We start from the raw sequence: 24839 nt of genomic DNA, 5'->3' as shown, positions 1-24839 counted from the left end.
CTGGGGCACACAGGGTTGTATAATATTTCAACTCAGTATCTACAGTTGGTCCTGCCTGGATTTCAGGCCCAAATTTTGACTTCTTTTTGTTTGTGCTTGTGTTTTGTTTTGTTTTGCTTTGTTTTGTTTGAGACAGGATTTCCCCTGGCTGCCCTGGAACTTACTCTGCAGACCACAGAGATCCACCTGCCTCTGCCTCCGAGTGCTGGGATTAAAGGTGTGTGCCACCACTGCCCAGACTTTTTTTTTTAATTAGGGTGTGTGTGTGTGTGTGTGTGTGTGTGTGTGAGGTGGGGGATGCATTCTTATGTCGTAAAACACGTGTAGAGATCAGAGGATAGTTTTTGGGAGTCTTAGCCATCCATGTAGGTTCATGGATCAAACACAGATCCTCAGGCTCGGTGGTGTGTGCCTTAAATCACTGAGCTGTCCTAGCTCGGCTCTGGCAGCTCTGCAACCCTGTGACCTTCGCCACACTCATAGGAGCCTCTTTCGGAAAATGATGACCTCACCTGCTCTGAGGAAGTGTATGATGTCAGAATCCAACGTGCAGCCCGACTGTGGCAGGCAGTAGCTGCCTAACTAATGGAGTAACGGCCCCTGTGCTCAGTTGTATTATAATCCAGACATAAATGACAAGAAGACAATAGCCAGGTGGTGGCGGTGCACGTCTTTAATCCCAGCACTCGGGAGGCAAAGGTAGGTGGATCTTTGTGAGTTCGAGGCCAGCCTGGTCTACAGAGTGAGTTCCAGGGTGTGCTCCAAAGTTACAGAGAAGCCCTGTCTCAAAAAACTAAAAAGATAAAATAAAAGTGTCCATTGGTCCTCTCACACCTGCCTTGACCCTGAAGCACAAAATCCTGATCTCAAATATTTCCAGTCTTCTAGACTGAGTCTCACAGTCTACCATATACAGGAACATGGAAACCGAGTCTGGGAGAGAACTACATGATTTGTCTGAGGCCACACTGTATCCCAGATGGTGGAATCTGTAGTCAACAGAAAGATACAGTCATATTGCCGGAGGCCCAAAGACACAAGCAGACACTGTGTGCGGAAGTGGAAGACGACAGCACAAAAGGAGTGGGTGTCTTCGGCTTCCCTGGCCGCAGCACCAGCCTGCAAGGTGAGAGGCTCCCCGCTACTCCACTGTGCCCTCAAGGATTGGGTTCTGTTGTTTTAAAGACAGGGTCTTCTGGAGCCCAGGCTAACCTTGAACTCATGATACAGATGAGGAACCTGGAACCTCTGATCCTCCTGCCTCCAACTTTCAGAGAACTGGATAAGGAGTGTGACCAATCTTGTCTGGTTTATGTGGTAATGGGGATAGAAGCCAGGGCTTCACTAATGCTAGGCAAGCATGCTACCAAGGGAGCTACACCCCCAGGCTTCCCATAAAGATGACTAATTCAGTCACTTTGGCTCAAACCTATATTCCCAGTGCTTAAAAGGCAGAAGCTGGAAGATTGGAGAGTTTGAGGCACACGACGAAACATCTCAAGTTTTTTTTTTAAAGTTTATCATTTCTTTATATTTTTAATTTATTTTTATTTAGTTGTGTGTATGTGAATGTGAATGTAGGTACCCTTGGAGGCCAGAAGAGGGTGACAGAGGCCCAGGAGATGGAGTTACAGGCAGTTCTGAGCTGCCTGATGTGAGTGCCCTGAACTGGACTCCAGCCGGAGTAATGCAAGCTCTTGCTAGCTGAGTCATCTCCCCAGCCCCCATGTCTCTGTATCTGGTGCATTGCCACTTTTCCTTTCTCAGTTATGTTGATTATTCATGAGACTGATGTACGCGTGCCCTGAGGTGTCTGTGGAAGCCAGAGGACACTTGGAGGACCGCATGGGTCACAGGGGTTTAGTGCAAGACTTTCAGCTTGGCAGCAAATGAGCCATCAGTCTCACCCAGGGATTGTTTTTTTTCCCTATTTTTTTTAAATTTATTTATTTATTATGTATACAATATTCTGTCTACATGTATTCCTGCAGGCCAGAAGAGGGCATCAGACCTTATTACAGATGGCTGTGAGCCACCATGTGGTTGCTGGGAATTGAACTCAGGACTTTTGGAAGAGCAGGCAATGCTCTTAACCGCTGAGCCATCTCTCCAGCCCCCTTCCCTATTTTTTTTTATTTGTGTGGTTTTTTTTTTGTTGTTATTGTTTGTTCTTGTTTTTTTTTTGTTTTTTTTGAGATAGGGTCTCTCTATGCAGCCCTGGTTATCTTTGAACTCTCTCTGTAGACCAGGCTGACCTCTAACTCACAGAGATCCACCTGCCTCTACCTCCTGAGTGCTGGGATTAAAGGCTTGTGCCACCAAGCCTGGCCCATCCACATTATTTAAAGAGAAATGTTTGGGTAAGAATTTGGCTTCACTGGTCCCAATACCCTTTGCTCTTCCAGGGTTCTGTCTGGTCATTGCCCTTTCTAATCTGCACATTCCTAACGAATCCCCTTAAAATCCCTCCACCATGTTAGAGGCCTGACGGAGTAGAAAGGTATACATTTGGGGTATCAGACGAATCTGGGTCCTCACCTGGCTCTGTCATTTTCTAGCTGTGTGACCTTGGGCAAGTACCTTCCTCTCTCTGAGCTTTGTGCAAGTCGATATTAAATAGTCCCTATTACCTGCCACAGGACCAGGCACTATGCGGTAGGTGGTCACAGCCTCTGTCTTTGGGAACTTTTACTTTGGTGAGGGGACACACAGAGACATAACAAGCAAACATGATTTCTGAAGGGCTATGTTAATAAAAAAAAATGGACAAGGGGCTGCGATTCACACTGCAGGAGAAGGGGGCTTCTTTTTTTAATAAGGCAGCCAGTGACATTTGAGCCAGGGTGTGGGGGGTGCACACTTTCAATCTCAGCATGCAGAGGCAGAAGGGGGTGGATCCCTGTAAGTCTGAGGACAGCCTGGTCTACACAGTGAGTTCTAGGACAGCCAGAGCTACAGAGAGACCGTTTCAAAAAACAGACAAATAGTGCCCTTCATTTTGAGTGATGGGTGATAAGAGCCCGCTGTGAGGTAGGTGCAAGCCTCGGGCGCAGGATGAGTTTGGTGGTAGAACTGGGGACAGAGGGCAAGGGAGAGACGGGAGAGGTGAAGTCAGGATGGCTGGGGCAGATCGCACAGCTCCGGTGGCCAAGAGCTTCACATCGTTGGCGCAGGGACCAGGCGGAAAGCTAGCGCAGGACTTGGCATCGGGCGCTCAGCACACAGTAACTGTTAGGGTTGGTAATCCTCGCTCCTCTCCTCCTCCTGCCGTGGACCCTCCTGCGTTCCCCTTACCTCTCTGCCCCTCTCCTCGCCACTGTCCCTCCCTGGTGGCAGGAAAGGGATGGATCCCGGCAGCAAGGAAGCCGCATCCCCCACTCTCTCGCCTCCCTCCCGTCCTCCTCCGAAGCCTCCCACCGCAGCCCAGTGATTTTCCTGCCTCTTCACAAGGCGATTTTATTAAACATCTCGAAAAAATATTCTCTCACTCCCTCTCTCTTTATTTATAAAAATCAACTTAACACCCTGCTCCTTTGTTCTATTTGGATTCTAGAACAGCCTGGTATATATTTAGCCGAAATCCCGCTCCTTTCCCCACGGATTCCGGCTCAGCCCCGACTACAGGGGCTGCGGGAGGAGGAGGGGCTGGGAGGCAAAGTGGCACTCAGGGTCCGTTCCCTGCAGGCAAGGAGAGCGTCCTTCCCGTGGTGTTAGCGATCCCAAGTCCAGGCTTGGCTACCTTCTCGGCCATCCTGACCCTCTATCCTATACAGATGTCCTCGAGGAAGAGAGAACAGGCAGAGAGCAGATGGGGTAGAAGACCTGAGCCCTGATCTGAAGCCAGGCTCGGATCTGGAGCAGTAAGTAGAAGGTGGGCCTGGGTTCAAGTCCAAATTCTCCCCACCCCCTTCCTGTTTGGATATTAAAGAGTGACCGTTGGTGGCAACATGCTTATGACACTTGAGATGGCCAACCGGGGCTGTCCTAAGGAAGGAAGACGCGGCTTCTTCCTCCAGGTCTGCCCATGTGAAGCCACATCTGTCGGCCCCCAGCATCCACGTCCTGACCACTCTCACGGGAATTCCGGAGACGATGAGCAGGGGCCTCCCAGGACCTTAAGGTGAGCAGGAAATCTGGAACTAGACAAAGCTGAACTTGTTTTCATGGGTACGCCGGCCTGTTCGTTTCGCGGGCCTGTTCTCTTTCTCCACCAGAACCAAACATGCGCTTGGCACATAGGAACCCACACACAATAGTGTCTACAGCTGTATGTGGGGGTTGGGGGACAGCGCCGTGACATGTTGATTTTGCAAGGCCAGGCTCCATCACTAGTACAAAACAGAAGGGGGATGCAAATTAGTTGGCCTGAGCCCTAAAACTGGGAGGGGGGATGTGTTGCAAGGTCTGAAGGAGCAGGGAATGGATGTAATCAAGACACATTATATATGTCTTATGAAGCTGTCAAAGAATCAGTTAAAGCTTAATAAAAGCAAACTCCACAAAAGATATGCAAATAGCCAATAATCACATGCCAAGATGCTCAGGTGTCTAGGTGATGAAGTACAAATTAAAATCACAAGATACTACAAATTAGAAAGGCTAAGCAAATGGGTAAACTAACTATGGTATATCCATACAGTTGAAGAGTGTTCAGCTATGAGAAGGAATCAAATGCTTATATATATCAGAATGTGGATGAGCCTCAAAAATGTATGTTTTTACCATGTGTAATGACACGTGCCTGTAATTCCAGCACTGCGGACAGAGCCAATCCTACCATATAGTGAGACCCTGTCTCAGGGGGCAAAAAAATTAGGGCCTGAGAGACAGTCCAGCAGTTACGGCACAAGCTGCTCTCATGCAGAGGAGGACCTGAGTTCAGGTTCCAGCATCCGTACCAGGTGCCTCCAGCCCCAGGGCAACATCTCTGGGCTCTACAGGCACCTGCATTCATGTGCACAAACACAAATACAGGTATACACACACATATACAATTTAAAAATAAAAAAAATAAATTTTAAAAAAGAAAAAGATTAGTAGAAAAGTATTCATTATATATATAGATATATATGAATACACATATATGACAAAGAATCTGTGGGAGTTAAGATCTCTTTTTACTTTGCCGGGTGGTGGTGGTGCATGCCTTTATCCCAGCCCTTGGGAGGCAGAGGCAGGTGGATCTCAGTGAGTTGCAGTACAGTTAGGACTAAACAGAGAAACTCTCCGTTAGTACCTGAGACAAGGAAAACAAACTCTTAGCAGGCAAGGTCTGCAAGATGGCTCCAAGAGTAAAGGTGCTTGCCAAACAAGTGTGGCACCCTGAGTCCGACTCCTTGAACCATGTAGAAGTAGAGGAGAGCACTGACTCAAAATTGTTCACTCCCCTCCCAATCCCCCTAAACTGTGGCTTGTACACACACACAGTAATAATATTTTTATTTTATTGTGTATATGAGTGGTTGTCTGCATGTATGTATGCACGCCTGGTATCATAGAAGGCCAGAAGAGAGTGCCACATCCCCCCTGGACTAGAGTCACAGATGGCTGTGTGCCACCATGTGGGTGCTGAGAACCGAATCTGGGTCCTCTGAAAAAGCAGCCTGTGCTCTTACCCACTGAGCCATCTCTCCATCCCCATTAATCATTTTTTTAAATTACAAACCATTTGGCCTATTAGCTCAGGCTTATTATTAACTAGCTCTTACAACTTCAATTAACCCACTTCTATTAGTTTATGTTTTGCCATGAGGCTTGTAGCTTCTTAACTCAAGTCTTGCTTCTCAGATGGCTCTGACATCTCCCTCTATTCTGCCTTCTTTTTTCCATGTATCTTTGCTTGGATCGCCCACCTTGTTCTATTGTGCCTATTAGCCAAATCAGCTTCTTTATTAACCAATAGTAATAAAACATATTCACAGCATACAGAAGGGCACCCTATATAATCTCCCCTTTTTTTGCCTAATTAAAAAGGAAGATTTTAACTTTAACATAGTAAAATTCAAAGCAGGTATCAAGCAAGAATTACAGTTGTAATATTTTGTCTATTTGTATTTGACAAAATTAAAGAAAATATTCTATCATCTATTGTATCTGTCTTTGTCAGTCTAAAGTTTCATATCTAATTTATTTTTTATCATAACTAAGGAAAACTATAATTATAACTATCTAGTTTTCAACTTTATCAAAGACCCCAGAAGGGTAATATTACCTAAATAAACAGGAAGCACATTGTAAGCAATTTCAAATACTCTAGAAATGACAGAGATATCTGACTACCTGGACAGTCACCCAAAGCTTTTCTATAACATTGGAGCATCTATCTTCAGCCTAAAGGCCTAGACTATCTGGCAGGCTTCTCAGTGATGCAGGAAATTCGAAGCTATCCAGCCTATCTTGGCAGTTTGTCAGTCATTTTCTTCTGTGTCCCACAGAATGTCTGGCAGACTCTTCCATGAAGCAAGAAATTTGAAGGACTGTCCCACCTATTTAGGCAAAATTCATCAGACACTTTCTTTTGTGTGCGGCAGAATATCTGGCAAACACTTTCATGAAGCAAGAACCCTGAAGGACTGTCCCATCTTATTTTGGAAAGTTCAGCAGCCATTTTCCTGTGGGTTCTGCATGTTCAGTTCATGCAGCATACTGTCAAGTGGCCCAGGAAAGAGCAGTCTCTTGCCCAAATGGATAGTCTTGAAACATTTAACACAAACTCCATAAGGAGCCTCTTCGATTCTCATCAACCTCTTGAAGCTACTGGTACCACCAGGAACAGACACATCTCATTGGTCAAACTGTCTCAGCCTAGGAGGAATCCACAGCTTCTCATCTTATTCGTCGAGGCAGTCACATCTTGCTTCTTGTGTGACTGGGTCAGGACTGCAGAGGAATGGGCTTTCCTCTTCCCAGAATTCTCCCGTTTTTGTAGACCTGCCTCTACTTCCTGTCTCTAATCATGTTTTTTGTTTTTTTAAGTAGGCAAAATGACTGAACAAACAAGAGAACAAGAAAAGATCTCAAAACCTTTAGCTGGCAGGGAAGTGCAAGTTAAAACCAAAATAAGACAGCCCTTCTCATGCTAGAATGAATTTCTCAGATGAACAAAACTTCTAAACACACAGTACTGGTGAGAATACAGGGTGTAAAAGAGCAGCTCTGTTGGGAAGACTGGTAGAGCCTCTCACAGTAAACATACACCTGTCTACAGTCCCTTGATTCTAGTCCTAGCCATTTACCTGAGACAATGGGATGTGTATTTATACAAAGGCTGGCCTGTGAATTTCAGAGCTTTATTCTTTTTTAAAAATAATTTGATGTATATATGTGTGCACCTGAGCATGTATATATGTGCACCACATGCATACAGGAGCCCAGAAAGGTCGGCAGAGGGTATCAGATCCCTTGGAACTGGAGTTACAGGTGGTTGTAAGCTACCATCTGGGTGCTGGGAACTGAACCGGGGTCCTCTGTATGATTGACAAAAGCTCTGACCCCTGAGCCACCCCACTAGTCCCTCTGGCTAGTTTTTTATTGCATTCTTGGCACAACCTTGAGTCACCAGAAGAGCAGGAAACTCAACTGAAGAATTGCCCAGATCAGATCAGCCAGTGGTTTTGTCTATAAAACTTGCCCAGAACTTGCTCTGTAGACCAGGCTGTCCTTGAACTCAGGGGTCTGCTGCCTCTGCCTCTCAAGCACTGAGATCAAAGGCGTGCCTCACAGCAGCTTGTGAAACGCTGTCTTCATTGGACATTGGTGAGAATTGAACTCCTGGTCCCTCCTGCCAATACCTACTGAGTGCTGGGATTACAAGAGCACACTGCTGCGTCTGCCTTGTCTGTTGTTGTTTTGTTTAGAAGAAGACCTTACTGTGTAGCCTTGGCTGGCCTGGAACTCGCTGTGTAGATGAGGCAGGTCTCAAACTCACAGAGATCTGCCTGCCTCTACCTCCCGAATACTGAGATTTAAAATGTGAATCACCATGCCTATCCCCTGCTTTTGAGATGGGGTCTTGCTGCGTTGCTCCAGCCATCAAGCAATCTTCCTGGACGCCAGTTGTATCTGGGTCCTCAGTTTTTCAAGGTAGGTCGTGGATGGGTCCTGCTTCCTGGCCTCCAACCCCAGTGTCATGCCCTTCTCACTGAGCAGGGCTCACCTACATAACTAGTAGGACCTTGTGGAAATGACAGTCTGTAGGTTTTTAGATAAGCCCGCTAGACACACCAAGATCTTGCTCTTGGATGAGTTTTTCTGTAGAAGCCAGCTCCAGGTCCTAAGGACACATGCACAGCCCTGGGGAAAACTACCACCCTCCAGGGCAGCCAGTGTCACCCAGTCAAGCCTTTAGAACACAGACTGTCAGCCGGGTGGTGGTGGCACATGCCTTTAGTCCCAGCTCTTGGGAGGCAGGAGCTGGTGGAGCTCTGAGTTTGAGGCCAGCCTGGTCTACAGAGCAAGTTCCAGGACAACCGGGTCTACACAGAGAAACAAAAGCAAATAAACAAAGGCTGGCCGAATGAAAAGTAGAAACCATGCAAGGTAATCCATGTTCTTGCTTCGGCCAGGCTCTGTACCAAAGTTAGTCCCAGTTGCTCAGGAGGCTGAAGCAGGAGGATCCATTGTGCTGAGGAGTTCAAGGTTAGCCAGGGCAGCATAGCAAGACCATGTCTCATAAATAAGTAGCTGCCGCCGCTGCTGCTAAAAGCCATTGCATTGGGGGTAGTTTGTTCTGCAGCAGTAACGACATTAGCTAAATCACAGAGCACTTACCACGTGGTTTCTGTCGGCTGCCTGTTTGCCTGTCTAAAACCACTTCCTCCAGGTTTGGTGGCACACACCTGCACGCAGCATCGGTGGAAGCAGGTGGTAGAAGCAGGTGGCTCTCTGAGAGTGCCAGGGCAGCCAGGGCTTCATAGTGAGACCTTGTTTTAAAATAAATAGGAGCTGGAGGGTTGGCTCAACTCAACTGCTAAGAACATGCACGGCTCTTCCACGGGACCTGAGTTCAGCACCCATGTCAGCTGACTCACAACCAACTATAACTCCAGAAGGATCCATTGCCTTCAGTTTCACATGCACATCGCCTACAGACATGCACACTGAGACTGTCAGGATGGCTCAGTGGGGAAAGGAGCTTGGCACCAAGCCTGATGACTTAGAGTTTAAAACCCGGGACACTCATGTGGTGGGAGGAGAGAACTCACTCCTAAAGATTGTCCTCAGCCTTTCACATGCCCTGTGTCATGTGCAGACCAACTCACAGAGGAAGGGGATAGCTGTGAGTTCCAGGCTAGCCACAGTAACTAGTGAGACTTTGTCTCAGAATAAATAGGAGCTGGCCACACAGCTTTGAGAGGAGAGAGAAGGCCAGACGTGGTGGCACATGCCTTTAATCCCAGCATTTGGGAGGTAGAGGCAGGCCGAGATCTCAGTGAGTTCAAGGCCAGCCTGGTCTACAAAGTGAGTTCCAGGACAGTCAGAGCTGCTACACAGAGAAATCCTGTCTTGAAAAACAAAAGAAAGAGGGAAGGACGGAGAGAGAGAGAGAGAGAGAGAGAGAGAGAGAGAGAGAGAGGAGAATTCAATGATATTGTCCCCAGCTATGTAACAAGTTTGAGGCCAGCCGGGGCTACATAAGATCCTGAGGGTACAACACTCAAGAGGCAGAGGCAGGGGAATCTGTGAGTTTGAGGTCAGCCTAGTCTACATAACAAATTCTGAGTTAGCCAGTGTTAAATAGTGAGACCTTGTCTCAGAGGTGGGAGGAAAAAAGAGACCCTGGAGAGGAGTGGAAGAAGATAAAATGGGGGGAAAATCCCCTACTTTAGACAGGGAAGCAGATATTTAAGAGAAACAAGGAGAAAACAGCTAACTGGAACCAAGGGCAAGTTCCTGTGCTCTGCCGGTCCAGGGCACTAGCGTGAAAGCAGGACCTGTTGGGACCGAGGACATCTGCCTGTCCTTCCTCCTTGACGGTTAACAGTGGCCATAGTAATACAAGACCTACTCCAGCAGACGCTGAGGTTCATCAGCCGGGCCAGAGTCAAAGCTGGTGAAGTTCTGTGCTGCGGGGATCAGCGCAGCCCCGGGACACCCAGGAAGCAGCCCGGGCCTCTGTGAGAGACTCGAGTTATTTTTGAAAAGCAAGCGAGGCCTGCAGGCGGCCCTGGCAGAGCTCGGAGCTGGAAGATGGGCGAGCCAGGAGCAGAGGGAAACAGACAGACAGCTACTGCAGAACCCACGCCGGTCCCTATGACGTCAGCCCCACGCATTGTGACATAAGACAGTAGCGGTGGCGGCAGGGGATGGGGGGGAGGCATCCTTGCACCCTCTTGGGTGCACTTTTATAAATTGTGGTAAGATATTCATAACCTAAAATTCATCCTTGGTAATTTTTAACAACTCCCCCCCTGAAGGGGGGTGCTGAGTGACATTGAAGACTGAGCTCTTGCTGAAACAGGGAATGTGGATGCCAGCCAAAAGTATTGGTTCACCAAATGGTGCAGGGAGGTTTTGCTCTATTGGGGAAGAATTCTTAAATCGGAGGGCAGGTCATTACTCTGGGACAAAGCTGGGGCCAGGGATCAGGGTAGAGTTAACGGAAGCTGGGTGGGCAAGGGAGCGGGCAGGAGGGCAGGTGCTCAGACTGGGAGCTGACGACAGCTGCAGGGGGCAGAAAGCGGCAGAACTGCTTAATGAAGCGTGCACTGTGAGGGAGAGGTGTTTGCAACTGGGCAGGGGGGTCATGGGCAGCCAGAGGGAGCCATCAAGTCCCCAAAATAACTCACCGCTTCTGCGGGAGAAGCTGGGATGAATCAAGGTGAGAATAATTCGGAAATCCAGCCAAGACTGCCGGGAGCATCAGAATGGGAGGACAATTAGTGAAAGATGTATTTGCCCCCGCAGGGGTTGTGGTCCCAGAAAACTGTGCCGAGCTAGCCGGGAGATCTTCCTTGGGTTCCATCATAAGGGCCCCAGTGGCTGGTGCGCATTCTTACTGTGTTGCCCTGTGCTGTAGCATATGGTTAAGCGTATGGGCTCAGAAGCCAGGCTGCTGAGATGTGAATCTTCTCCTTCGCCCCCCCACCCTTTGGTTTTCTGAGACAGGGTTTCTCTGTGTAGCCCTGGCTGTCCTGGAGCTCATTCTGTAGACCAGGGCTGGCCTCGAACTCAAAGATCTAAACTCAGAGACTAAAGGTGTGCGCCTCTCCCTGTGGGTTCCTTACTCCGAGCCTCTGTTTTCTCACCTGGAAAATGGGATTCAATGCATACTTGTCCCACAGGGTAGTTGAGAACAAGAAGTAGTGTTTGGTTTTTTGTGTTTTGTTGTGTTTTATTTTTTTAATTGTGAATTGGCCTGTAATTCTCTTTCTTGGTTGGGTCTTTGTGTGGTTTTGGTATCAGGGTAACTGTAGCTTTATAAAAGGAATTTGGCAATGACTCTTCTGTTTCTATATTGTGAAATACATTAAGGAGTATAGGTATTAGCTCTTCTTGGAAGTTCTGGTAGAATTATGCATTGAAACCATCTGGTCCTGGGCTTTTTCTGGAAGGGAGATTTTTGATAACAGTTTGTAGTTCTTCGCGACTAACAGGTCTATTTAGATCATTCACCTGGTCTTGGTTTAGCTTTGGTATATGGTACTTATCTAAAAAAACGTCCATTTCTTTTGCATTTTCCAGTTTTGTGGCATACAGGCTTTTGTAGTAAGATCTAATGATTCTCTGAATTTCCTCTGTGTCTGTGGTTATGTCCCCCTTTTCATTTCTGATCTTATTTATTTGCGTGTTCTCTCTCTGTTGTTCAATTAGTTTGGATAGGGGTTTGTCTATCTTGTTGATTTTCTCCAAGAACCAACTTTTTGTTTCATTGATTCTTTGGACTTTGGATTCAAAACCACACAAAGACCCAACCAAGAAAGAGAATTACAGGCCTATCTCACTCATGAATATCGACGCAAAAATTCTCAATAAAATACTGGCAAACCGAATCCAAGAACACATTAGAAAAATTATCCATTATGATCAAGTAGGCTTCATCCCAGAGGTGCAGGGCTGGTTCAACATATGCAAATCTATCAATGTAATCCACCATATAAATAAACTGAAAGAAAAAAAAACATATGATCATTTAATTGTGAATTGACTAGTAGCTCTGGGGCAAAAGGAGTTACCTTTCTCTCTCCTTCTCTATCAGGGGAATGGACAAAGGCCTGCAGAGATGATATAGAAATGTAAGTCTTGGGGCTGGAGAGATGGCTCAGAGGTTAAGAGCACTGGCTATTCTTCTAGAGGTCCTGAGTTCAATTCCCAGCAACCACATGGTGGCTCACAACCATCTGTAATGAGGTCTGGTGCCCTCTGCATATATAATTAATAAATAAATCGTAAAAGAAAGAAATTTAAGTCTTAGGTTTCCAGTTCAGTTAGATGCTCAACAGATGGTGGTGCTTGCTGTATAACCTGAGTTTGATCTCATAACCTGTAGTGGGAGGAGAGCAGAGAACCAAAAGTTGTCCTCTGCCCTGCTACTTGCATGCTGTGGTGAGCAGCAACCCCCAATTAGAATGAGAGGTGGCTGGGGCGGTGGCTCCGTGGTGAAGAGCACTTGCTGTTCTTGTAAAGGACCCATGTTTGGTTTCCAGCGCCCACCTTAAGAGCTCACAACTCCAGAGTACCGGCTCTGTGAGACACAACGCCCTCTGCTGGCCTCTGTGGCACCTGCACACATATGGTGCACATAAACTCAGGTAGGCACATAAAAGTATACATAAAGAAAAATAAAAAGAAATTTAGATTTTGATACAGCCTAGCTGCCCTGGCCCCTCCCCCACAGCCGCTCTCCAGGCCCTGCAGATGGCAGATCCAATAAGGACACTGGAAATGGCCTCAGGTCTCAAGTGAGACATTCAGGGCTCAGTGAGGACACTTTGCTATGGATTCACTACAGTCCTTGGTCAAAGCCTTTCATTTCTCCGAGCCTCAGTGGGAGGATTTTTTCTCTCACAGGTAGTGGGCTGAATGTGGGCTCATCTGTTCTGAGCTCTCGCTTCACCAAGTGGCCAGGTGAGTCAGATCGTGATGCTGAGCTCCAGCCCTGGCATGAGACACAGTCACCACATGCAGTAAGTATGAAAGACAGAGGTCAGCTTGGCCACATGCGCTTGCTAGTCTGCTTGGGGGAAACACCCCCCACCCCCCCAAGCCCCCACCCCCCACCCCCCCAAGTCCCCACCCCCCACCCCACGGTTTAACAAAAAGGAATCGCCTGGCCTGGCCGAGCTGCTCTGACTTTGTTGGTTCCCTTGTGAGACGATGACCTTGAGGGAATTCTTTTTCCACTCTGTTTCCCTGGCTGCTGAACAGGGGGCAGTAGCGGGAGCGCCCAACCCTGGGGCGTCTGCTTTTGTTCCCTGACTGTCTGGATCTTGGGGATAGAGAGTGGAAGAGGGATAAACAGGGAACCCAACACCAGCAGGCAGATCTTCTTCTTCCTGGGGAAGAGTTCCAAGTAGAGGGAGCGGCAAAGGCCAGGGAGTGGAGAGGCTGCAAGCAGACGGCCACAGCCTGTCGTTCTCCTCTGTGCCGGGCCCTGTCCCGTGACGGCAGAGACGGCAGAGACGCTACTGCACAGAGCACACCAATGTCTTGTCCTCATAGGACTCTTTTTCTTTTGGAGGAAACAGAATCAAGTAATAACAACTCAACAGCACAATAATTTCAGGATGGGAAAATTGCTCTGTGAGCAAAATCTCACGTTGTTAAGACAGGGTCTCACGTAGACCAGGCTAATTTCAAACTATTATCTTGTTGAGAATGACCTTTAACTCCCATTCTGTTTCCATCTCCTAAGTGTTGGGGGGGATACAGTCATATGTCACAACACTGCTCAAAAAAAAGGTCAAATCTTTATAAAGCACATCCTGTGGACCAGTCACTGCTAACAGAAGTTAAATAATGTAACTCCTTATGACAGTCCTATGTGATTCGAGGTAATATTGCCACCCTTGTTTTATACCTGGGGGAATGGTGGCAGAGAGAGGTGAAGTCATTTTCCTAACGTCACACAGCCATTAAGCAGTAGAGCTGACCTTTCTACCCAGGCCATCTGGCTCCGTGTGCTGGCTGGTAGGGGCAGCATTAAGTAGGGCAATTTGTCCAGAGAGAAGTCCTGTGAAGAGGCCGGCAAGACAGGGAAGTCCAGGAGGCAGAGGGTTCCAGATGGCGAGAAAACTGGGCGCAAAGGCCCCAGGCTGAACCACAAGGAGACTAGCTTTAGCTGTAGTGAAGACAGGTTGGAAGGGGCTGGCACTAATACATGGGGGCCATGTGGCACCTCCTCCCGCCTCTAGGGCATTCTGGATCTTCCTTGCTGTTCTGAGGAAAGCTCAGAAGTGTGGCCTAAGAGCTTTTGACACAGCAAGGGTCCTTTTCTCCACAGTCAGGCCAATTAAGCCCAGGACAAGCTGATCCTCTGCCCTGTACTGTTTAACAGTCTTTGTCGGCCGCATGCCCGCTGTCCAGCCTCTGACCACAGTGCTCCCAGATGATGGCCTTGCTGTCTGGCGGGGTGGGAAGTGGCTCTGCACCCCCTCACCCGGACACAGGAACACAGAGGATTCCTAGCCAGAGACCAGTCATAGCTCAGTGAAGAGCTGCAGCCTCCCAAGACCGACCGGCCTTCCTGGATGTCAGGAGGACTGGCAGGGACAAGGACTCCCTCGTGCTTTAGGCTGACCCTGCGGTTGTCTGCAACGTGGCTTCCCTTCTGTTAGTATCAGGAAAACTAAACAGAACATATGTGAGAAGGCACAGTCTGGGGGCTGAGAATGTTCTAGAGCTTATCTGGTATGTAAGATGTGATGAGCTGTGTGTCTTACTGTATATGCATATATATATATGGAGAGAGAGAGAGAGAGAGAGAGAGAGAAATAGATATAGATAGTATCTATTTCTATATATATTATGGCTCAATTTTTTCCAGCATGCAAAGCCCCTGGCCCTTGGTCAATACCACATAATGTTAGCCAGCATTAGTATAAAATGTTCCATAAATATTTGTTGAGTAGACCCAGAACTTTCCACACAGCACTTATCATTTATTTGATCCACAGCGCTCTTGAGGCCTCCCACTCAGCACTGTGTCTGGGGCTGAGTTCTTCTGTTTATCTTTCCCCAGGCTGTCCTAGCCGCCACCGCTTCAGCTCAGAAGGGATGGCTCCCAGCACTCAGGGGGCAGACCAAGGTGGATCTCTGTGAGTATGAAGCCAGTCTGGTCTGTATAGTAAATTCCAGACCAGCTAAGCCCGCTAGCCAGCCCTACAAAGTGAGACCTGCAACATAATAATAATAATAATAATAATAATAATAGAAGAAGAAGAAGAGGAGGAGGAGGAAGTTGTTTCAGATTTCCAAATTTTCATGAAACGTGTATATCTGTCTCGGCATAGCAGCCCACCCCTCTGTTTTTGTTTTTGTTTTTTTGGTTTTTCGAGACAGGGTTTCTCTGTGGCTTTGGAGCCTGTCCTGGAACTAGCTCTGTAGACCAGGCTGGTCTCGAACTCACAGAGATCCGCTTGCCTCTGCCTCCCGAGTGCTGGGATTAAAGGCGTGCGCCACCACCGCCCGGCCGCAGCCCACCCCTCTGATGCCAGCCCTTGGAAGGCTGAGACGATGCATGCCTCTGCTTCCTGACTGCTGGGATTAAGGGTCTGTGCCACCACACTCGGTCCCAACTCTTTTAAAAATTAAAGGTGGGACTGGAGAAATGGCTCAGGGATTAGGATACACTCTTCTGGCATCTAGGGGAACCCCTAGAACCCCCACAGACACATGTAAATGATCTTTTTTTTAAATTAAAAGAGATCTGGCGAGATGGCTCAGTGGTTCAAATCCCTGTGACTAAGCCTGAGGATGCAGTTGGATCCTCTGGACTGTGCTGGAGAAACTGGCTCCTAAGGTTGTCCTCTGACCTCCACATGCATGCAATGGCATGCAAGTCCTCCCTCCCCAAAACACAGGTACACACGCACACATAAATAAAACGTTTGCAAAAATAGTTCGGGGCTGGAGAGATGGCTCAGTGGTTAAAAGCACTGGCTGTTCTTCTGGAGGATCTGGGTTCAATTCCCAGCACCCATGTGGCAGCTCACACCTGTCTGTAACTCCAGCTCCAGGGATTCTGACACTCTCACACAGACACGCATGCAGGCCAAACACCAATGAACATAAAATAAAAATAAATCAAGAAGAACAATTCAATATTACTGTTCATTAGTTAATCTCAAGATTCCTAAAAGTGAGGAGAGGGTGATAGATAAGCATTGGTAGGGAGGGGAAAGAGCAGGGAGGGGAAAGACAGGGACCATTGTCATCCTGACCAGTTAGAACGGCTGTAAATAAAGCAGGGGCTGTTGTCACCCTGACCAGTTAGAACGGCTGTAATAACCGTGGGCTGGGTGGAGTGGCCTCTAGCCTACTGCTAAGTCTAGAAGCTAGAAGTCTGAAGTGAAAGTGTCCCCTCAGCCCATTTCTGGCAAGGGCGGGCTCCTGAGAGACCACTGTCCTCACATGGTAGGGAGACAGCGGGAGAGTGCTCAGGTGCCATGTTTTAGTCAGAGTTTCTACCACGGTGATACAGCACCATGACCCAAAGCAATCTGAGGGGAAAGGATTTGTTTCATCTTACACTTTAGAGTCCATGATACAGGGAGGTCAGGCAGGAACTGAAGGCAGGAACCTGGAGGCGGGAGCTGACACAGAGGCCATGAAGGGGTGATGCTCATTGGCTTGCTTGCTTCCCGTGACTTGCTCAGCCTGCTTTTATATACCTCCCAGGACCACCTGCCCAGGGATGGCCCCACCTGCAGCAGGCTGGCCCTTCCCCATTGATCACTAATTAAGAAAATGCCTAAAGGTCAGTCTGAAGGGGACATTTTCTCAATTGAGGTCCCTCTTGCCGGATGACTACAATTTGTGTCAAGTTGAGAAAAGACTTGCCAACACAGGGACTCTAAGCTATTATTAATGGTGTGTGTGTGTGTATGTGTGTGTGTATACATGCATGCGTGTGTGCATGTGTGTATGTGCGTGCCACAGCATGTCTGTAGAGGGCAATTTTGTGAAATCAGTTCTCTCCTTCAATCTTTGCATAGGTTCTAGAGTGATCAGGATGCCGGGTTTGCATAACCAGCACCTTCACCCCCTCAGTCACCTCACCAGCCCCAAAGTCTCTCATTTTGTAAATTTCATGTATATGGGTTTTTGCATGTGTGCAAGTCTGTGCATCGCTCGTGTCAGAGGAAGGTGTCAGATTCTCTGGAAGTGGAGTTACAGATGACTGTAAGATGCCATGTGGGAACTGAACCTGAGTCCTTTGCAACAGCAGCAAGTGATCTTAAGCACTGAGCATCTCTCCAGTGCCATTGAGGGCTTTGTGTTTGTTTGAAGCAAGGCATCACTAGGTAGCTCTGGTTGTCCTGGAACTCACTAAGCAGACCAGGGTAGACTTCAACTCCCAGAGATCCGCCTGCGTTTGCCTTCCAAGTGCTGGGATTAAAGGCGTGCGCCACCATGCCTGGCTCCACTGAGGTCTTTTCCTTTCCTCTCTTTTCTTCTTTGACTCCTTTATTGATTCTTTGAGAGTTTCACATCATGCACCTCAACTCTGCTCACTTCCTGATCCCCCATATCATCCCCTCGCCCCTGCAGTGCCCCCTACAAAAGAAAACAAAACAAAGTAAAAGTAAACAAAAACAAGAACAGCAAACCAAAACAACAAAACCCCCTCTTGCTTCTCCTTTCCTGCTTCTCCAACACCTCTTCTTTCATCCTGGTGACATTGGGGGCCTCAGTGTGTGACACAGTACACCCTTCTGTCCTATCAGCTTTACTAGTAAATGTTCATTGCAATGAGCCACTGGTCTGGTCAAGGCCTCTGGTTTCTGGTCACCATCCTCACTGGATCCTCACGGGAACTCTTCTCTGATATCCTGTTGCTGCCCCGAGTCATGGAGACCCTGCAGGTAGTGTTCCACAGGACCAGTTCCTTCACGAACCCCAGCAGGTCCTAGATGCTAGGGTGGGCCAACCCAAGGCCTGGCTGTGGGCCTGGGTGGTAGCTGAGCTAGTCACTTGGGCCACTGGGACCACCTGCCCCAGGCAAGGGGGTGAAGTCAGCTCCCCTTCGGGGTCAGTTCACCCTCACTTGTGGTGAGGGGTGGGGGCCACCTCTCTTGCTGTAGTGTCCAGCGAGAGGCAAGGCCGGCTTTCCCAGGGCCAGTGAACAGTGGGCCAGCTCAGCAGGGCCCTCTGATTTCATCTTGCATAGTTCCTAAGGCCTCCTGAGGTGACGTGGGCCACAGACCTCAACACAGACTCCAGCTGGACCACGGACTCAGACATGGCCCTTGTTAGTGGCCTGGGTCCAGATGACATCAACTCGGGATGGTTCTGGCAGACACCACCAAGGCCTCGGGTTGTGGCCCAAACCCTGGGCTTCTATGTGACCTTTGGTGACAATATGGGACTCAGACTTCAATCACTGAGGCCTTCAGGTTACTTATTCCACTCAAGAAGGCTGGAGAGCAGCTTACTCTCCTAAGATCTACCTCCTTGCTGTATCAAGCTGAGTGTTCAGTTCTTAATAAGTGAACTGAGTCCACTACGTCCGAACATTGCCAGTGGGTGTGTAAAATGGTGCAGCTGCTGTGAAGCAGTCTGGCGTTGCTCAGAAAGTTAAACATAGAATTACGATACAACAATAACTCCATCTCTAAAAGAACCGAAACAGGAGCTCAGGCCTTTGTTCACCGCTGTTGACAGGGCTCTCCACACAGCCTGTTGTTTACAGGTGAAGACATTCTAGGCTTAAACTGCAGTGGCGGTGCACACCTTCAACCTCAACATCCAGGAGGCATCGGCAAGTGCATCTCTGGGAATTTTGTTTTTTTTCTGAGACAGGGTCTCACTATGTGGCTCTGGCTGTCCCAGAACTCACTCTGTAGACCAGACCGGCTCTGAAGTCACAGAGATCCACCTGTCTCTGTCTCCCCAGGTGCTGGGATCAAAGGTATACACTACTACACCAGGTGAATCTCTGGGAGTTTGAGACTAGCCTAGTCTACATAGCAAATTCCAGGACAGTCGGGGCTACATAATAGAGAGATCCTTTTTCAAAAGATAAATTAATTAAAAAAAGAAAGAAAATGAAAAAAAGATACTGTAGTCTACAGACATAGAATGAAGCATTATTCAGCCCTCCTGCCCCCTGCTATGGGATAATTCTTCTGTATGCTATGAATATGTATTCCTTTCGCCAGGCGGTGGTGATGCACGCCTTTAATCCTAGCACTTGGGAGGCAGAGGCAGGTGGATCTCAGTGAGTTCCAGACCAGCGTGGTCTACGGAGTGAATTCCAGGCCAGTCAGGACTGTTACATAGAGAAACCCTGTCTCCAAAAACAAACAAACAAAAAAGGTAATAATGATATGTCTTATAGGTTGGTTGAACCTTGTGAACCCTGAAGATACTGAGCTAAGCGAGAGATGCCAGACACAGAAGGTCACATAGGATTTCTTCTATATGAAATACTCAAAATAGGTAAAGCCATGGAGACAGAAGCTGGATTAGTGGTTGCAAGGGCCTGAACAGAGTGATTGCTTCATGTGCATAGATTGAAAAAAAATTGTTTTGAAACCAGGAAGGTGGTTGCTTAATTCCCCAAACCCTTGCAAATGTGCCAAATGTCATTTAGTGGACACTGTGATCAATGCATACACAGAACAATCATAACAGAGTTTATGTCCCCTGCCTTGAGTCAGGCTGCTCTGGGGACTGTTGTTGGTGATTAGGCTACACAGAAGTGGTCTTCTGAGACCAGAAAAGACATGGTAGTTCTGGGGTGTGTGTGTGTGTGTGTGTGTGTGTGTGTGTGTGTGTGTGTGTGTGTGTGTAGGGGTGCATGTTGTAATACATGTGAGTGTGTGTCCATGTACACATGCAGAGGCCAGACTAGGATGTCTGGATACTCTTTCCCTGAACTGGAAGTTCTCTGTTTTGACTAGTGTGTCTGACTATTGAGATCTGCCTGTTTCTATCCCAAATACTGGTGTTGCAGGAATGCAAGCCATGACCATCTTCCTACGGGGGTGCTGAGGATTTGAACTCAGGTCTTCAGCCCAGCTTCCTATGGGGGTGCTATGGATTTGAACTCTGGTCTTCATGTTTGCAGGACAAGTGCTTAACCACCGAGACATTCTCAGCCCCTGCTTTGTTTTTGGTTTGAGGCAGGGTCTTGCTATGTAGCACAGGTTGGCTTTGAACTCTTGATCCTCCAGCCTCCACCTCCCAAGTGCCAGGATTGCCAGCATGTGCCACAGTGCAGGCCCCATGGCTTCTGGGCTGGAGAGGTCACATGGAGGTGTACTGAGGCTGAACTGTCCCAACCAGGGGTCCAGCTCACAGGATGACTCTCACTGTGAAGGGAGCCATTCCAGCTAGCCCAGCATCCTGCGAGACCGCTGTGCAGATCTGTACTCAGTACATGCAAGAGAAGCTGCTGTTTTAAGTTACAAAGTTTCTGGGTGACCTTTGGTGCTGCAACATGTCATCAGGGCTAGTTTTACAAAAATCACTTGTGAGCTGGGCATGGTGGGGCACACCTTTGATCCCAGCACTCGGGAGGCAGAGGGAGGCAGGTCTTTGGGAGTTCAAGGCCAGCTTGATCTACAGAGTGAGTTCTAAGTCAGCCAGAACTACATTGTGAGACCCTGTCTAGAAAAAGAAAACACAATAAATTACTTGTGTGTGTGTGTATGTATGTGTGTGTGCGTGTGTGGGTAGGTGTCTGTGGGGGGTGTGGTTGTGTATATGGATGGGTGTGCATGACTATGTGTATATGGGTGTGGGGTGTGTGTATGTGGGGGTGGGTGGGTGTGTACATGGATGTATGTATATGGGTGTCTGTGGGGGTGTGGTTGTGTATATGGGTGTGCATGCATGTGTGTATATGGATGTATGGACCACAGTGCATATGTGGAGCTCAGCTCCAAGAGTTGGTCCTCTCCTTCCACCATGTGGGTCCCAGGGATTGAACTCAAGTCTTCACACTTGGCAACAAGAACCTTTGCCCACTGAGCCATCTCACTGGCCCCACCAGTGTGACCTCCAAACACTTTTCAGAACCCCTGTTTCCATCCCTACTTCCCCGGTCTGTCTCTCTTCTCCCGGCTGGCTGCTGAGCTTTCCTACCAGGTCCCCATTCATATCGCAGCGTCCTGAGCTCTGCCCTTCCCTGCAACTGGATGGAAACGTCTAGACCCTTTCTCAGTCCTGCAAACAGGAAGCAAGTGCCGTAGTGTGGGCAGCAAGCTCCTGAAGGCCTAACCCCAGGGCATCTTTATGGCCTAGATGCCCTTTCCCGCTTCCACCCTATTATTCGGTTTCTGGAACTCGGTCCTTTCCCTGCCTGCAGATGCTGTTCTGCTACCTATGTCTCTCCTACCACCTTTCCTCAGCTGAGACTCTGCCAGCTCCAGGAAGCCTACTCTGATGTCGCAGGCTGATCCAGTCTCCAGACTTCTCAGCAGCCAGTCTTTTCCGCCACAGATGGGACAGGGACAGTCATGGAGGCACGCGAGGGAGGCAGAGACTGGAGCTTCTGGCTGGGCTACCTCATCCAGGACGCTGCGAGAGACACGAGACTGGGGCTTCCTGTCCCAAGAGACTGCAAAGCACACAAACCTGGGCAGAGGTCTGAGAAAGCAGGGCAGAGCGGTAGCGAGTGCAAGCCCTTCTCCGTGAACCTGACACCTAGCGTGAACTAACAACGCTAACAAAGGAGCCGCTTGTCCGCCTCCCCACAAAGAGCCCTGGACAGGAAGCCTTTCACATCCTGCCTCTTCTAGCTTCCGGCTGTGTGGCTTGAGGTAAGGATTTCAGCTCTCTGATCCTTTCTCCCCACTTGTATAAAAGGGAGCTGTGGTAAAGGCTCCTCAGGGGTGAATGTGAAGAATAAAATGAGGGAATGTGTCTAGCACAAGCTTTTAATCTCAGTCCTCAGGAGGCAGAGGCAGGGGCATCTCTGTGAGTTCCAGGTCAGCCTTATCTACCCTGTCTCGAAACACATCTAGCATAGTGGCTGATTCAGAAGAGGCTTCTGTGTGAGCTACATTAATATAGGCTTCGTAGTGGTACCCAGCACATAACATGCTCACCCAGTGCCTTAAGATTGAAAAGTGTGATAAGAAAACACCAGTCATAATGACATTGACATGTCAACTCATCTGGCCCTCACAACCGCTCTAGCAGGCGGGTGTTTCTTGTACTCAATATTTTAATATTGTTTGGTATGGAAGGGATAGAGTCTTCCAGGCTGGCCCTGAACTACACAGTTCTCCTGCCTCAGCCTCCCATGTGCTGGGATTATAGCCATCCATCACCACATCCAGTTTATTCTACTCACTTTACAGGTCAGGAAATTGAGGCCCAAGAGCATGCAGGACACAGGATGTGGAGGCTGGAGATAGACCAGGCAGGTTGAGTTCTCCGCATTCCACCTCTCTAGAGCCAGGAGGCTACCTCACCATTACTCTGGCCTCTGCCTGACCATGTGACCTCAATCATGTGACCCTGGATGCCTGCTACAAGAGGACTGCAGGAGGCAGCAGTAAAGGGCACTTGGAACCCACCAGGCCACGGCCGTTGTCTGACCAGAGCTAGAGACTGACCAGATGAGACAGGAGCACCTCTGACACTTGGACTGTCATAGACAGGTTACCACATGAAGACACTGACATACCATGCTAGGGGAGGGGTCTGGCCTCTGTCTATTCCCAGCCCCCAAAGGCCCTGAGGGAGGCTGAGGCAGCCACCCCCAGATGTCTATTCCTGTCTCTGGCCTAGCGCCGGGCTGGGGAAGCAACAGCTATTTTGAGGCCCTTCTCCCTCCAAGCGTGAGCGGTGGGAAGGTGCTGGGAACATCCCGAACCCGGAGGCTGTCCGTCACAGACATGCCCTGGATGTTGGCCACCCCAGCCAGGCTTCTGTGACTCTGCCACTTTCTCCAGCTGAGGCGATGCACCAGCTCTGAACACAGCCATCATCACGCTGGGGTAAACAGAGAGGACAGATTCCAAGGAGGTTCTGCTGGAGTCTGGAGCAGTGTGACTGGCCCTGCACTTTGGAGCAAGAATGGGAGTCGGCTGGACCTGCAGGTGTCCGAGGGCTGCTCTGAGCTTACACTCAGAAAAGATGGGATGGTGAGCCAGACGCCTTCTCAGGGATGACAGAAACTGTGTAATCATCATAAAGGGGAAAAAAAACCATTCAGGGAAGACAAGGGAGCAGCAGGGTGTCTTGGCTCATCTGTAATCCCAGCATTCCTTTTGCCAAACCAGTCAGGTCACCTCAGTGGGCTCAGCTCTCTTTCCTCAGCTGAGGTGAATATTAGTGATAATGTACTTTGGGGGACTGGGTCCAGGAACTTCTTTAACTTAGGAAACTGACCCATACATGTGTCTAGCCATTTGTTCAGATTGTCGTGGCAAAATACCACCTTGTGGCTTAAACAATGAGCGTTTCGGGAGGGGAGAGTCAGGGACAGGAGCAGAGGAAAATGGAGCACTCAATAAAAAATTTAATCAACAGAAAAAAAACAATGAGCGTTTTTTTTGTTCACAATTCTGGCAAGTCCTACTTGGTGTCTGATTAGGACCCACTTCCTGGTTTGTACGCAGCTGTCTTCTTGGGGTGTCCCCCGCACGGCTCTCTGGATTCCTCTCATAGGGACACTATTTCCATTCATGAGACCCCAACCTCATAACCTAATCATTTCCAGTCACCTCCAAAGCCCTCCCCACCCGCCACACATCCCGGCGAGGTTAGGACCATAACAAAGGGAGGCAATGACCACACAGTGCCCAGCATCAAGAGAAAATAGGACAGAAGGTCATGGAGCTGAAGGTCATGGCTCTTATCTGCAATCCTAACGAGGAGTTTGAGGAGTTCCAGACCAGCCAGGACTATGCAATGAGTCACTGTATCAAAACACGTATGAAGCCGGGCGGTGGTGGCGCACGCCTTTAAGCCCAGCACTCGGGAGGCAGAGGCAGGTGGATCTCTGTGAGTTCGAGGCCAGCCTGGTCTACAAGAGCTAGTTCCAGGACAGGAACCAAAAGCTACAGAGATACCCTGCCTCGAAAAATTAAAAAAAAAAAAACAAAAAAAAAAAAACAAAAAAAAACCCACATATGAATGTCAGCCTGTGCTACAGAGTGAGACCCTGTTTCAAACTAAGAGGGAGTTGGGGGGGGGGGCGTGGATAGAGATGTAGCTCACTGAGCAGAGTTCAATCCCCAGCCCTGCAGGATGTGTGTGTGATGTCATACACCTGTGATTCCTTCACTCAAGCGAAGGCAGGAAGATCAACACCACAGCAAGTCAAGGACAGCCTGGACTACCACAGCAAGTCAAGGACAGCCTGGGCTACCACAGCAAGTCAAGGACAGCCTGGGCTACACAGCAAGTCAAGGACAGCCTGGGCTACACAGCAAGTCAAGGACAGCCTGGGCTACCACAGCAAGTCAAGGACAGCCTGGGCTACACAGCAAGTCAAGGACAGCCTGGGCTACACAGCAAGTCAAGGACAGCCTGGGCTACACAGCAAGTCAAGGACAGACTGGGCTACCAGAGACTTTAAAAACAAATCACAGGATAAACAGCGAATCTCTCTTCCTACTTAACACTTCTAATTCCTCTCTCCAGAGGCAGTCACCATCAGCAGCTTCCTGTGTCACCTTCTGGAAATCTCCCATGCAGATAAAGACAGAAAAGCTGTATGG

The 24839-nt window shown here is 48.7% G+C and overlaps 1 long non-coding RNA gene across 1 annotated transcript; it reads left to right on the top strand.

Moving 5' to 3' along the window:
• Positions 1–3830: 3830 nt before the first annotated feature.
• Positions 3831–23629, top strand: LOC142855862 (uncharacterized). The gene is made up of 3 exons (XR_012911550.1): positions 3831–4120; positions 21473–21926; positions 22470–23629. It is a non-coding gene; the product is annotated as an uncharacterized LOC142855862 (long non-coding RNA).
• The last annotated feature ends 1210 nt before the right edge of the window (positions 23630–24839 follow it).

The sequence above is a fragment of the Microtus pennsylvanicus genome, chromosome 1 (genome assembly GCF_037038515.1).
Source record: "Microtus pennsylvanicus isolate mMicPen1 chromosome 1, mMicPen1.hap1, whole genome shotgun sequence".
NCBI classification, from domain to species: Eukaryota; Metazoa; Chordata; class Mammalia; order Rodentia; family Cricetidae; genus Microtus; species Microtus pennsylvanicus.
Note: the sequence above shows the minus strand (reverse complement) of the source record. Positions and strands in the feature narration are given on the sequence as shown.